The 14,782-nt window shown below is 34.4% G+C and overlaps 1 protein-coding gene across 8 annotated transcripts in view; it reads left to right on the top strand.

Moving 5' to 3' along the window:
- The window catches only part of TFEC (transcription factor EC), a 667,358-nt gene that overhangs the window by 581,240 nt on the left and 71,336 nt on the right, over positions 1-14,782 (top strand). Inside the window, exon 1 of one of the 8 annotated variants that reach the window (XM_079931389.1) lies at positions 5,363-5,471. The exons of the other annotated variants lie outside the window; for them this stretch is intronic. The gene's annotated coding sequence lies outside the window, so the exon portion shown is untranslated. Of the gene's footprint in view, positions 1-5,362; positions 5,472-14,782 lie in introns of those variants that run through there. 8 annotated transcript variants of the gene reach the window in all.

The following is a 14,782-nucleotide window of genomic DNA, read 5'->3' as shown; positions in this document are numbered from 1 at the left end:
CGAATAAAGTACATAATGAATTAATTAGAGAGTTTCCTAAAAATAGTTTTAGATAGTGGCAAAGTGGGGAGATGATAAGGGATCATGGCACCTGTCTGGCAAAAGGGAAAAAGACATAGAGATTGCATGTTAAAGACAAATTTTGCCTACTTCATAATTTTTAGAAGAGCCGATTCTTTGTTTAATTCTCTGGTGTATGCCGAGATTAAACATAAACTCTAGAGAATTCTTAAAGCCCTTGGCATCATAGAAGAATTAAATTATATTAATGCCTTAAAGGTTTGTAGAGACTTCGTGCTCTTCAAAACTGATTTGTTGGGGACAGAAAAACTTGCAAAAGTCATTTGATTCTCCATTTCTCACAGAGCAATGTTAAGTCATGCACTTCTGCTGACACTGTGGATTGATGAGTTGATGTTTGTGAAGTTCATTGAAGTACATGAGAGCATTTTAGAACTGAAAAAGTACTACTATTGCAATTGTATATTTATACTGATCTTACACGTGTTCCACAGCTCTCATGCCTAGTATGCTTCTTAAGGACATAATAACTTTGATGGAATAAAACCTAAATGCAGTTTTAAAAGATATATTGAAAGTTTGCAAATACTGCACTTGCTAATGTGCCAGTGAAATAGTAGAAATCTAGGTAAGTTTCAGTGTTAGTATTTTAGTGGGATGAACTCCTATATGTTTGATGGTCTGTAATTCTTAAATGATATTGGAATTTAAGATCAGATTTGATATTTAGTGTTTATCTTAAAGTGCTATTCAGGCAAAGTGTAGAGTAATCACATACAAACAGGGAACATTCACTTTCTAACTTACGCACTTCTGGTAATGAAATCAGACTTTTGAATCATCAATGTGAATTTTTTGCCAAATGACTTAATGGTAATATTAATCTCTCTGTAAAAGGATAATTTCTATCCCTGAGGGACATATAAACTCCAGTTCTATATACTCACATCTGATTTTGTTTGTTTTCTATGGTAATATTGATTCTGGACTTTTTCTCCAAACTTCTTAGGAGAGTTGTATCTTTTCCTTGAATATAGCTTTTTAAAAGAGAAGTTAGATTTCTTCAGTGTTTATCAGGTTGGAAGTTTTTAAAAAATTAATGATTATCTTAAACTAGGCTACTTGTTGCTAAGAAAAAAGGCATACTTATGGGCATAATGACCCTCCACCTCCAGGTATATATGTACAAAATCAATTGCCATTAAAAGGATTCTTTACCAATAATCTTTTATCTTTGAGACTTCTATGAAAGCAGTCTGAAGTTACAATGAATGCATTGTTTTTCTTCTTTGAAGAGCTGATATGCAATCTTCTTGTCTGCTTTCTACATACTTGTAGGAATGTTTTTTGAGTCCATTTCCAAAAGTGCATTAGCTGCCATTTGGCAATCAGAAAATTTTTTCTTCTATGGTCTGTTCATATGTTTTTAACTTAAACATTATTTATCACAGACATTATCTATTACTGATTGTTACCTTTGTGCCCCCAAATATGTTTGACTTTAGAAACCAAGCAGCCTCTACTTTTGTGGCATTTCTCATTTCAATATCCCAGTCCTTCACAAAATCAGATGTAAGAAAACAATCCATTTATTCCTTACATCATTTTTGTTTGCTATTTCATATATTCATCTACTAAATTACTGTTTCTCCGCCTTTAACTAACTTAAACCATAGGTAATGTATCTTCCAAATTCTATTAGATTTTAATCTCCTTGAGGGTAAGGATCACAACAGCTTGTCTTTGTATCCTACTGCCTGATACATGGTAGACATTCAGTAGAAGCTGATTGATTAATAATAGATAAAATATTGGTTTTGATGGAGAAGCTACTGTGAAGAACATAAGGCTTAGTATTTAATATACACTGTCTATTGTGTGACAGGACTAATTATAAGTACTTGGAGCATATGCTGTCCATGTTCTGTCTATACTTCCATATACCACTTACCATCTCAGGCTTGTCTTCCAATTGCCTGCAATGGAAGTTTTGTCAGAAGGCTGCCCTCAGCAGAACAGATTCCACTTGCCCAGCTGCAGCTTGGGCAGGATATGCTTGGGTGTTAATGTTCCCTTGGAGGCAGCCTGAAACCAGTGGCTGATGGATTTTAGGGGGGGTCTAAATATCCCAGGTCCTTTGTTCCCTGCCTGGAATAAATCTAAGCATTTTACATAATTTCCAGTGTCATGAAACTAAGAATTACCAATACAAAGAAGAAAAAGTTATGGTCCAATCTATCAATAAGTACATCTTTAGATAAGAAGACAATCAAACCTTTATAATACAGTGTAACGATTACCTACATGTTATGTGATTTAAAGCTAAGGAATAAAAGCATTTCCCAAGATTTTTTTAGTCATTAAAAAGTATTTTTCTTAGATTTTAATCTGTATGTGGTCAAATACATTAGACTTTCTTGATATTTTTCTCTACTTTGTGAATTACAAAATAGTCACATTTTGGGGGGTGATTTTTAAAATTTTATATTTGCATCTTTAAGATTTTGAGATTGAATTTTTGGTATAGTAGAAGTATGGGTCTCTGTCTACTTCTCTCTTCCTCTCTCCCTCTCTCCCAACAAATTGTTAGCTATTTGCCCTTAAAGTATTTATTGAGAAATATACCTATTTCCTACTGATGTGAAATACAACCTTCAACATATACTAAATTTCTAAAAATGCATGTTTGAGTTTTCTGTCTACTGTATGCCATCAGTAAGCTGTTTTGATTAGTGTAGTTTTACAGTATGTCCAGTATCTCATTAGTCAAGTCCTTCTTCACTATTTTTTAATTTCAAAATATTTTGGCTATGTTTTTCATTTATTCTTCTTAGTAAATAATAATAGAAACACCAATAGACTGTAACTAGAATTTTGATGGATATTATATTGAATTTACAAATTTATTTGGGATTAAAATATACTGACATTAATACTTATAGTAGAAAGATATGTAAAGTTCCGTTTGTTCACACACACAAGAGCATTTAATTCTTATCTTTCAAGAAAAGCCTACAGACAGGAGGTCAGACACAATCTAGACTTTGAAAAAGGGAGAGTCTTGCATCAGGACATTCTAAGCAAAAGGAAGGAAGGATGTTTATGATGAAGCTTGAAATCCAGACTTAGATTTGGTTGTGAGGACTTTTATATGTTGTTCTAGAGTAATGGGAATCAGTTTAGGCAGTAGGAATCTTCTGATGGTTACAAGTAAGGAGAATAAAATTATCAAATCTGTGATTTAGAAAAACAACGTTCTAATCACGTGGTTGTTTCCTCTGACAACCAGCCCTCATCCGGAAACTATTTTGGGGCCAAAGAAGTCACCTCTTCAACATAAACTAAGGTACTAGTTGAAATGGGCTTACATGATTAACAAAAGATGCTCTTCTCACCCCTATTAAGAACCGTGAACCAGGAACCAAGGATGAAGACCAAATATTTATTTCTTATTATATCACAGTATCACACAAAGTAGTATACTATCCTTAAATGTTTTGGTGTACAAACTATTTTTAAAATCAAAACTATATTTTAATACAAATTACAAACATGATTATTATATAAAATATAGAAGCTATAGGTAAACAAAACTTTTAAAATATCTTAAGTGCTCCTCTAGACCACCATTAAGATATAAGCACTGTTAACACATTGGTGCCTTTTGCTTCAGGTGTGTATGTCCACGTTTGCATTTCCAACTTTTCAAAAACCAAAATGTATGCCTTTATAATAATAGAGCTTCAAAACTTACCTTCTGAATCACACAAATGTGTTTTAAATTATAATTCTATCTGAAGTAGTTTCTAATATGAGTTAAAATCCCATATGTTTCTCTTTCTTAACAATGTTTCTTATTAATCTTGTTTTCTTTATTTCTAAAATTAGCTTAAATCAATCACCTTTGCTCTAAATTAAGTACTTACTCCTTCCCATCACCTTAGGAGATTTAAATATGTGATAACATCATAAGAAAATGTAAGGTGACTCAAAAATTAGTTATTGATAATGAGAGAACTTTTAAAATTTTTACTTAATAGTTTTGCAGTTCTTCAGAGGAGACACAAAGTGCTGAGGCATTTTCACATAAACCTCACTCCTTGACAAACATCAATGTCAATTTAATTGCATGATTTTGTATATATTTTTATTTATTTATTTATTTATTTATGGCTGTGTTGGGTCTTCATTTCTGTGCGAGGGCTTTCTCCAGTTGCGGCAAGTGGGGGCCATTCTTCATCGCGGTGTGCGGGGCCTCTCACTATCGCGGCCTCTCTTGTTGCGGAGCACAGGCTCCAGATGCGCAGGCTCAGTAATTGTGGCTCACGGGCCTAGTTGCTTCGCGGCATATGGGATCTTCACAGACCAGGGCTCGAACCCGTGTCCCCTGCATTGGCAGGCAGATTCTCAACCACTGTGCCACCAGGGAAGCCCAATTGCATGATTTTATAAAACACAAAGAGAGGAATTTGAATGTAACCTTTGCATGAAACTTTAGTAATTATGTTATATGTAATGATGTAACTGTTATAAAATAAATGCAGATTTTCACAGCACAAATTATAGTGTGGGAACAAAGTTGTATCTTTAGGTTTTTACTTTCATGCAGGTAACTAATATATAAAATGAGACCTCTTTAGATGTTTCATTTATAAAGGTAGTGAGTGAGTAACCAGTACTCATGTCCCTTAAAAATATGTCACACTGGGATATGAAAAATAATAATAAAAATTAGAAATCTTGTAAGTTGAAATATATATCTTCCAACTACATAGGAAAATAAAATATTCCTGGACAAGATGAAAATTATCCTGGAATTTGAGAGCAAAATCATATGTAAGGAAAATGTGATTATATGAAATATGGGAAATTTAATGGCCTAAAGCAAAAACTCAAAATCTTTTAACACTGTTAACAAAACTGCAATTCTTAAAAACTGAAAATTGGTGCAGGTCAGCTTTTTGAAGAAACGTTAAGTGTGAGACTTGACACGTCGCAATAAATGTGGGACCTTAGTCCATTTTGATAACAACCATTTACTGCTTGTGTTTATTCTGGGAAGAAATGTTGATTATGGGGCAATAATGGGATCAACTAGAGCTTTTACTGTGGTCACATTACTGTGGAGTACTTTTGTTGGAGTGCTATTTCTCAAATTGGTAGCATATTTCACATAAAGAAAGGAAGTCCCCGTACATGAAACTGCTGTGTCATTTCTTCTTCCTTAACTGAAATTCCAACCAAGGTTCAGGAAATGCCCTAATGAGCCACTTCTCTTTTCTCTTTCCTCAACTAAGTGGATTCCAACCAGTCCAAACTATTCATTATTCATGATCAGGACGTTTACTTTCGTTGTCTCCTGTGGCATGGTGCTTATGTTATGGGAAGAGGGATTATAATTTGGTGCTGTTTGTAAAGGTGATAACACTGATAGAATCCAGTCATTGCTGGTAGGTAACTAAACTGGCAGGTTAGTTTTCTGTACTTTAAACTGTGAAAGACAAGTCTAATCAATACCTATTTTACTTTGATATGTGTGGCTTGCTGATAATTATAGTTTCATCTTGCATGATCACTGGATATCAGGATATTAGAGTAGTTGAGCTATGATTTGCTGTAATTTGGGTAAAATATGTCTAAAACTCAATCTTTTAATGTCTTATTTTAATCAAGATGTAGAAATCACTGTTTTATTTCATAATAACCAAAGGAATTTCTTCTTCCAGTTTAATATTCCTGGATATTTACTAAATTGGAACATGATTTAACATTTTATTGCATGTTTTATGTTATTTTATGAGTAAATGTTAATTTCTGTTTACATTTTAACAATATATATTTTATTGTCTATTAAAGGTAAGAAAATATGCATACTATTCATAGCAGAAATAACACCAGATAGTATTTTAGCATATATTATTTTTCCAGCATTAAAAGTTATTCTGTTTTTTATGGAGATTTGAATCTGAAAAATTTGTGTAGGAGATGTCAAAATCCCAAAGCAATAACTTTTTATTATAATAGTTTTCAATTAGTTTATTAGTAATAGTTTTCAACTGTAATAATTAGCAGAGTTGTAGTAGGGACTGGAAGATTATATATATATTTGTTTATATATATATGTACATAAAAATATATTTTATATATATTTGTTTATATGAATTATAATCCCATGCTTTCGGTATCATCTTAAAATGTTTCATTGGGAATACACATTTTGAGAAGAAAATAAACCTGAGGTAATCTTTAATTCATTTTGGGTAGCTTTTTAGTAACTTATTTACTAGAAACTTCATTTAAAGTTAAGAGAATTTAAAATAACTTTCACAGTTCTTCCCTGTTCAGAGACTGTGTCAACAAAGCAAAGTGAAACAGAATATAGAGTTCATTATCAAGATTATTCAGACAATTCTGCTTCACTTCTATTTTAGATGAATCTGCGTGTAGCTTTACACTTTCAAGTAACTTTTGAATTAATACTAAATCTTTTACTTTTTTTGGTGGAAGCTACCTTAAATAGGCCAAACTTTGTAATCTCCATTTTGAGAATAAAAACTTTTTTTAGCTATAAAACAAATGGAATAGAGATAATTTTCATGTTGTCTATTTCTTTGGTTTGATTATCATTACTTTTTTAAAATTTTCTATTTCATTACAAAGCAGTAGAATAGTTCAATGTATGAGTAATTTTTTTGAACTGGAAGTTGGAGCTGATGTCAAAAATGAAACAAACTGAAAAAAGTTCCTTAAAAATCAGCTTAATTTTAATGACTGTGACACAAGTGTTTATTATAAGTTTTAGATAGCCAAAATAATTATGAGGTATTTAAATCTGATGGAAATGTCTAGCATTAGTGACATTTTCAGAAGTTGTGGTAATTAACACAGTGAAAATGGAAAATAATTTTGAAAACAGTGGTTTGAATAGTTAGAAAGGAGAAACTGAAAGAAATAAAATATTCTTACATGATAGTTTCAAATAAACTAGTGAAATATGATTCAAAGGAATAATGATGGATACTGATAAAGTAATAAATATACAAGTGGATGTATAATCATCAATTCTTTATTAATCAATTATAAATAGAAGTCAATTTTATTTTTGTACAAATCATTGTATAAAATGAAATTCACTAGACATACCAGATTCTTCATGGAGGAAAATTTAATTAACTCTTTATAGTAAAAAATATTGGATTAAGCAATGGAGTGATAGCAGATCCAGAGAAGCGATGTTTACAAATAGCAGATTGCAAATTTTATACTATTTGGCAAAAAAAACCAAAACAAATGTATAGTGCAAAATATAGTTCTTGCTCAGGTTTTACTGATTATATTTACTAAGATTAGGAAGAAGAGTCAGTGAGACATAGAGCAGAGGTTGTATGAGGAAAACAGTAAGAATCACAAGTGTTTTCAAAAACATAACCTATGAGGGGAGAGCTTAACAGTAGTCTTATAGAAAAATGAGTATCAATAAATTAACATACAAAAATATCCCTTATTTTCTAGAGTTGTGAATTACCAGACTGTTCAGGAATCTGTAGGTCAGGGTATAGGTGTTTGGAGATACACCAAAATTGGTCAGACATTATTCTGCTTGTGAGAACTTAGTTGATGATAATTTTGTGATTCCATTAAATTGTAGCTATTGGAGCATGGATGTCTTGGCCAATTACTCATCAGCAAAAAAGAATGATATGGGAATGTATTACAGGTAGTTTATGTTAAACATTAGGAAAATTGGGGGGATCTGTATTATTGAAAAGTGAGATAGTAAGATAGGTTGTGGAATTTCCTTAGGTGACAATTTTAAGAACAGATTGGTTAAGGACAGAAAACCCTAGGTTCTAATTTTGTAATTGTTCTCAGAATACAGCAGGAGGTTGAGCCTAATGATCTTAAAGCCCATTAGGTTGCTGTTTTTCTTTTTATCACTTCACATTTGAAAGAACATGTGAAATTGAAAAATAGAACTAAAAAAAGGCAATTGAAAGGAATGAGTCTAGGAAAGAGATTGAGGTTTAATACAAATTTCCATATCCCCTTACGTTTATTCCCAAGAGTTACCATGGAAGAGTGTTTCCAAATCATTTCTTGCCTTTCCTGAAACACTCCTCCTCAGCCTGTGTACTGGAACAGATTGTGATTCACTTTCTAGCTTCTTCCACTGGACCAGAGAATTCTTCTATCCCTCCCTTTGTTCCTTTCTTTATTCCTTATTTTGTGAACATGTTTCCAATACAAAAGTTCTATGCACATGAACAATTAAGTTCTGAAAGATATTTAGCTTCCTTGTGTGGATTTCCATCCAGAAAAGCATTTGAGCCAGGGTTATGTGTTCAGTCAGACATTTCACTGTATCCCTTTTTTTCTCCATTGGTGAAAACTCATTCTATTAGACATCTTTCCACACTCCCCCAAAATCTAGACCAGTACCTATTTGCCTTGAAAATCTCTCTATAGACAGGTAATGCTGTCAGCTAGTGTCTGCAGGGAATTCCTCAGCAGCTAGGATGTTTACATTCTCTGCTGCCTTTGATCCTGTGCAAATTCAAATAGATTTGAACCTACTGAACTATTGAGGTCTGTAACAGAAGTTTTGTCAGTAGCATTTTTACCATCAGACTCTAAGGTTTGGTAAACTTTTAGGCTTCTCTTTAATTAGTCTTAGGCTAAGAGTCATCTCTCAAATGTTTCTCTCCATTTAATCAATCACTTTTCCTCTTCTATAGCTTATGATTGTCCTACACATATGTAAGGCACTTTTCACATGATGGATGATTTGCTCTTTCCATCAGAGCAGAGATGTGAAAAGCATGGCACATTCAGGGGTCTTTGATTATAGCTTGGAATCATTGTGGGGAATAACATAAAGAAGAGCTGGAGAGTTAAGGTGGGGGCAGACCATAAGAACTATGCTTTTAAGGGTTGTACAGTTTTAACAAGAGTAGCTTGTTCTGATTGTGTTTTAGCAGGATATCTCTGGCCATTTGGAACACAGATTGGTGGGATGAAAGACCAGAGTCATAAGTTTTAGATTTTGTTTGTAGAGTGCTCCTGTATCTGCTTTAAGACAGCAAAGACAATTATATGTCTCTGGATAATACTTTGCAAAGTGGTTGAACCTCTGGCAACAACAGAAGGCAAGTTCTTTACTAAAAATATTGTAGAACCTACTTCATAAGAAAATCAAAGGTGGTGGACTGTGTCATTTTCCACTGTAAAAATAACCACTTAAACTGAACATGGATTAGCTCCCAAACCAGTGGGCCAAGGAAATATTTGCAAGTGATTCAGTGATTTCTTTGTGGTTGCTTTGTTTAGTGCTGATAGAACACACTGTAAAATAGGAAGTCAGAAGTTCAGCATTTTTAGCTTGCTACTAACTTGCCATGTGACTTTAAGTAAGTCTGTGTGTGTATATGTGCGAGTGTTAGCTGAATATTTTATATTGAATTAATACCTAGCGTGGAGAGTGAATGAACAGCTGGGGCTGGGCCTGAGTGTGAAGGAAGAGGGGTCTGGTTGTGTTAAAGTCTCCTGTGCTTGAAGAGTAGTTCTGAATTTGCTCCTAGGATATCAAATTTAGATTGGTCATGGGAGCTCTAAGATTGGAAATAAAGGTCACAACCCAAAGGGAGGACTTCTCTGCTTCTTCCTATGGGATCCCTGATCTCACATTTCTGACAGATTTCTAGAGCACAGAACATAACCAGGGGCTACTGTCTCATATATTCTCTCCTATGAAAATAGCCTTGGAGGACTCTGCCTTAGGACAGAGCTCTCAGAGCAAAATGAAGTAGAGAATGAAGCAACTCTGCATAATTTGCCTTTTCTTCATGGGTCACATCTACTGTTCCATATTTTCTAAAACTGCATTGCCAGTTCATTTTCATTTCTATTTGTTTCAATAGGAAACACTGGTGTACTAAGTAGTATCTGAATTCATTTAGATTCAGCCCCACTGAACACACCAAGTGAAATATGTAACACAACCAGTTGCTTAAGATGTATTTGTCTAAAGACAAAACAAGCAGCAACAATGACAAAATAGCAAGCAAAAATATCCTATAATATGTTAGGAGAAGGAAAGAATTTATAAAATAAATGCATAAGCTGAAATATTAAGTCCTCTATTGAGGGATAAAAGAGAGACAGTGAATGTTAATTACTTCTGCTTGATAGCAGTAATCTTAGAAGGAGTTTTAACCAGTATCAAAATCAGATATTGTACATGAAATAGTCTTTTCTCTTCCACAGTTGATAATAGTTAACATCCATTGGGCTCTCAGCATGTAGTAAAGACTTTATCACCTCATTTGAGCCTGACATGCCCTTGAGGCAAGTCCGCTATTGCCATTGTTGAGAAAAGTGAGGCTTTTGAAGGATAGGTAACTTTTCCAAGGTGACCAGTGGGTAAGTGATGGAGCAGCGACCTAGATCTAGGTCTGTAAGGGTCTTAGACCTAAGTAAACTCTGTAGTCTTTTCTGGGGAACTTTTAAACTTAAACTGTATCTTTGTTGTTCTACTTTATTCATTTTGAACAAATGTTCTACTTTATCCCATCTTTATAGCAGAGAAGGGGAAACAGTTCAAGGGAGAAGGGTTGGGGGAAATCAGAAATCACAGCTCTGCTAAAAGTGGTTCCTAGGCTTATACATGGATAACGAGGTCTTTGACTACATTAAATTTGCAAAAATGGCAGTTGCAGAGGTAACAAGGGACCAGAATAGATGGCTCTATTTCATAAAAGAAAGGGGCAAAGTGAAGAGACTCATTAATGTTGAAGCAGTAGATGGATAACCAGTGACAAATATCAAGCAGATTTGCTTCAGTTTGGTCAGAGAAAGGTCATTGATTATTTTTGGTTAAACTGGTTCACAGAGGCCAGGTCTCCACTAAAAAAGGGAATTAATTGCTTCCATTTCCCACTAATTGCCTCAACATTTCCCTATGCTTTGTCATTGGAGATTTGGTCAGAGAGGCAAAAAGTCAGAAGTCAGAGTTTGATGGAATCTACATAAAAAGGGAATCTGAGGAGACCAAATTATGGCATTTGGTGTAATAATGATAATGATATTTAGCATTTTTCCCTGGGAGTGCTGTGGATTTTTAGAGACCTTTTCAATCTTTAATCAGACCATAGGGCACATTTAAGAGAGTTCACTGCTTTTATTTCCATCTAGAGGATAAGGCATCACAGAGAGATGAACTGACCTAGGGCAAATCTCCTGAGATGTTAAACCTCTATGTTGGATTACACCCTCTATGTTGAGTTTTAGCTGGAAGGCTGGGCACTTCCCAGAGGTATCATTCATTCATACTCCTTCAGAGTCTAGACTTTTTGTACATTACTCTCTGAGATTACTACTCTCTGAAAAATCACCCAAGAAATTGGCATGAAATAGTTTTGATGTCACAAGAATTACTTAGTTTTCAGGCTATTAATTGATTCTTGAGCCATCTTCAATTAATGAGATATTCTACCTGTATTTTCTTAATTAACCAGTCTTTAAAATCCTTTATAGCTCTAAATCCTTTGGAATCTGTGAGTTTTGTCGTCCAGAAATTTTGTACTTTTTTGGAACCCAAAGTGGCAGTGTAGAGAATAGGAAGAACATGGGCTCTGAATATGCCAGGTCAGTGTTCAATCTTCCTGGTTCCTCTGATTTACTTGTAATACCTTTGGAGGCCCAATAGACAAATGTTGCTCTTTAGGAAGTCCCAAACCTGCAATATCAGCTACTCTTCTTTGCTGGAAGAACCAGAAATATGTTATTATTAGTTAGATATTTATTACATTGTAGGTTCTTAGAAACATGGTGTATTAGAATGAGCATAGGTTTTAAAGCAAGGCACTTAGGTTTCAAAACCAGCTCTGTCATAATCACCTGTTTGATCCCAGACAGGTCATGTAATTTGATTGAAACTCATGTGTAAACTCATTTCTTCATGTGTAAACCTGATATACCTCATTGGGTTTCATATTAAATAAGAAAGTAAAGGTAAAGCACCCAGCTCAATGTCCACATATACTTATCAGCCATGTATCTATTAACATCATTATTAGAAATGATAAAGATATTAAATGGTAAAACTATTAATTGGGGCATGACTTAAAACATAAAACCCGAGTATAAAAGAAGTCTAGTACTTTATAAAAATCCTTCCTTTGAATAAGATACTCTCACAGTTATGGTGAACTTGAGGTGGACCATCTTCTGGTCAGATGCCTCACTACAGCAAGTCTTCCTTACCTTCCCCAATAAAAGTGCTTTACTCACATTAAGTCATTTAGTAATCAGAACAATTCTGGAAATTAAGCAGTATTATTGTGCTCAGTGAACAGGTAAGAGTGTTTACATATGGGGAGGGAAATACGTGGTCCAAAGTCATACAACTTGTCAGTGAGGAGCCCAGCTTTGAAGCCAGGTGGGCTGATTCCAAACCCTATAATCCTAACTGCTCCTCTAACACTGCTTTGGAAACATCAGACTGCAGTTCAAGGTTGTCATTTGTGCAAGCTGAGAAATTAAATAGTCCTCACCCTCATTTTTAAATTAAGGGGATTCTTAAAGCTTATCTTTTGTCTGACAGAAATGGCTCTTCGCACCAAGAATCAAAAACCATTGTTAACAGTGATATCTGTGTCACCAAACCCTTCCTTGGATTCTTTCTAAGTGTTTCTATTTAATTTCAAACGGTACAACCAGCCCTTGTCAGAACACATATCAGCCCTCTATAACCAAGAAATGTTAGGAGCTGGGCATATGGTTTCTTCCTGCTCCCATGGTGCTTTTCCCTTGTCTGCCCCTGCCCTTGCCTCCCAGGCCCCATGAGCCTTTTCTCCCCAGTGCTGAAGCTGAGGTCCAGCTCTGAGGGGAGCCCTAATTGTCAAACTAGGTGCTCATAACTTTTTTGACTTGTTTCTCTTAAACAATGTAACTTAATAAAACTCTTTCAAATACTTAAACAGGGCACAGCTACTAACACAGGAAGAGCTAAGACCGTGTACACATGGGAAAGCTGGTTTGACTGTTTTGATTAACTTGACTGCACAAGTCAGTCAAAAAGTAATCACCAGTGAAGCAAACCATTCTGACAGATTTTTGACCCACTGTGACTGCTTATTTGACCGGCTTCAGCTTGAAGTGGTCAGATTGACTGGAGACAGTCTAACTGGAAAATTTAACTTTGGAGTATGTGTATACCAGAATCTACTTTAAATAACTTTATTCTAAATCTGTACATATTTTCCTGGGACCAGTGAGAGAAGTTTGAAAGTGACACATTGCAGCATTTGACTTTCTAGAGTGAGATAGATGTCTTGCCACTTGCTAGCACTGGCAATATATTTATAGGCTACAAAACAATCACATTTCACCCCATGCACATATAGAGTTCAATAAAATTGAAACTCTACCTTAACTTGGCCAAGTCCTAATGTAAGGCATTATATTCTCTTACTCTTCTGAAGCGTTGGTGATAGACTTATGACAGCAAATGACTTCTCAGATATCAGGTTACCAATTCAGTCATTAGTGACTAGGGTAAGGCAAAGTTGACCTTGCCACTAAGAGTAGTCCTTCTAAGAAGAATTTATGAGAGAAGGAAAAACAAAACAAAACCTTTGATGAGAGGCAAAAGAATCTGGTTGACATTATTATTTGAGCTGCTTTTTCAAAGCAAGCCCCTTTATATCTATCTATCTATCTATCTATCTATATACCTATCTATCTATCCTTATGTTCCTTTAGGAAATTTACTTTGAAATGAGCTCCAGCTTTGGGCAAGACATAAACAACACTATAAGGATGGAAAGAATGATTTATTCTCACATTATAGTGTTGGATTTTATGGGGAGAACATAATGAGGTTATTGTCTGCTGTAAGCACATTTTTATAAGGTCTGGTTTATGCTGGTTGAACATCCTAATACATTTATGTTGAGATTTTGAAATATCCTGTTACTGTTTGAAAGACATTCATGTGCTGCTCTTCAACACTCCTAAAATTCTAGCTTTTCCCATGGAAATGTTTTGTAAATGTTCAGGACTTAGATGCTATCTCATGTACTTCTATTAAAGTTCAGTGGTAAGGCTAGATAGAACTTAAAGCCAGAGTGTTAGTAATGACTAAAATAATGATACTTTTCTTAAAATAGCTTGCTTAATAGTCATATTTTCTCTTGTGTTAGAGTCACTTGATATGTAATTCTATTTTAAAAATTTTGTGATTAATAGAGAGAAAGAAAGCTTACTTTAACTTTGCTTTCAAAGTTTATGCTTTCTAGTCATTTTACGATTAAGTGGCTTTAGCAGTAAAGCCCTTTGACCTGAGTAAAAGAGAGAAATAAATTAAATCTCACCGTTTGAAGAATGCTATAGAGAGTCCACTGGGGTATATATTTAAATTGTATATGTTCCCTACATTATAGAATCATTGTTAATAATGTTTCGATGATCATCTTGATGCTTCAAACCTTTTACACATCTAGGATTATTTCCTTAAGCTATGCAAATGTACAAATTTACTTCCCCGGCAGCAACTCACACAGATGCCTATTGCATTGTTCCCTCCTCAGCCCTAGGTATTATCATTTAAAAATATTTGTTAATTTGAAAGGAAAACAGCTTCATTTTAATAATCAATTCTGATGAGGAACAAAGACTCAGTAGTGAGACCAGTGAGGCTTTGAACTCAGGCTTTGCTTCAGAGCTCCTCAACCTATCCTTTATCTCCACTTTCTCATGAAAG

Source organism: Stenella coeruleoalba (assembly GCF_951394435.1).
Source record: "Stenella coeruleoalba genome assembly, chromosome: 9".
NCBI classification, from domain to species: domain Eukaryota; kingdom Metazoa; phylum Chordata; class Mammalia; order Artiodactyla; family Delphinidae; genus Stenella; species Stenella coeruleoalba.
Note: the sequence above shows the minus strand (reverse complement) of the source record. Positions and strands in the feature narration are given on the sequence as shown.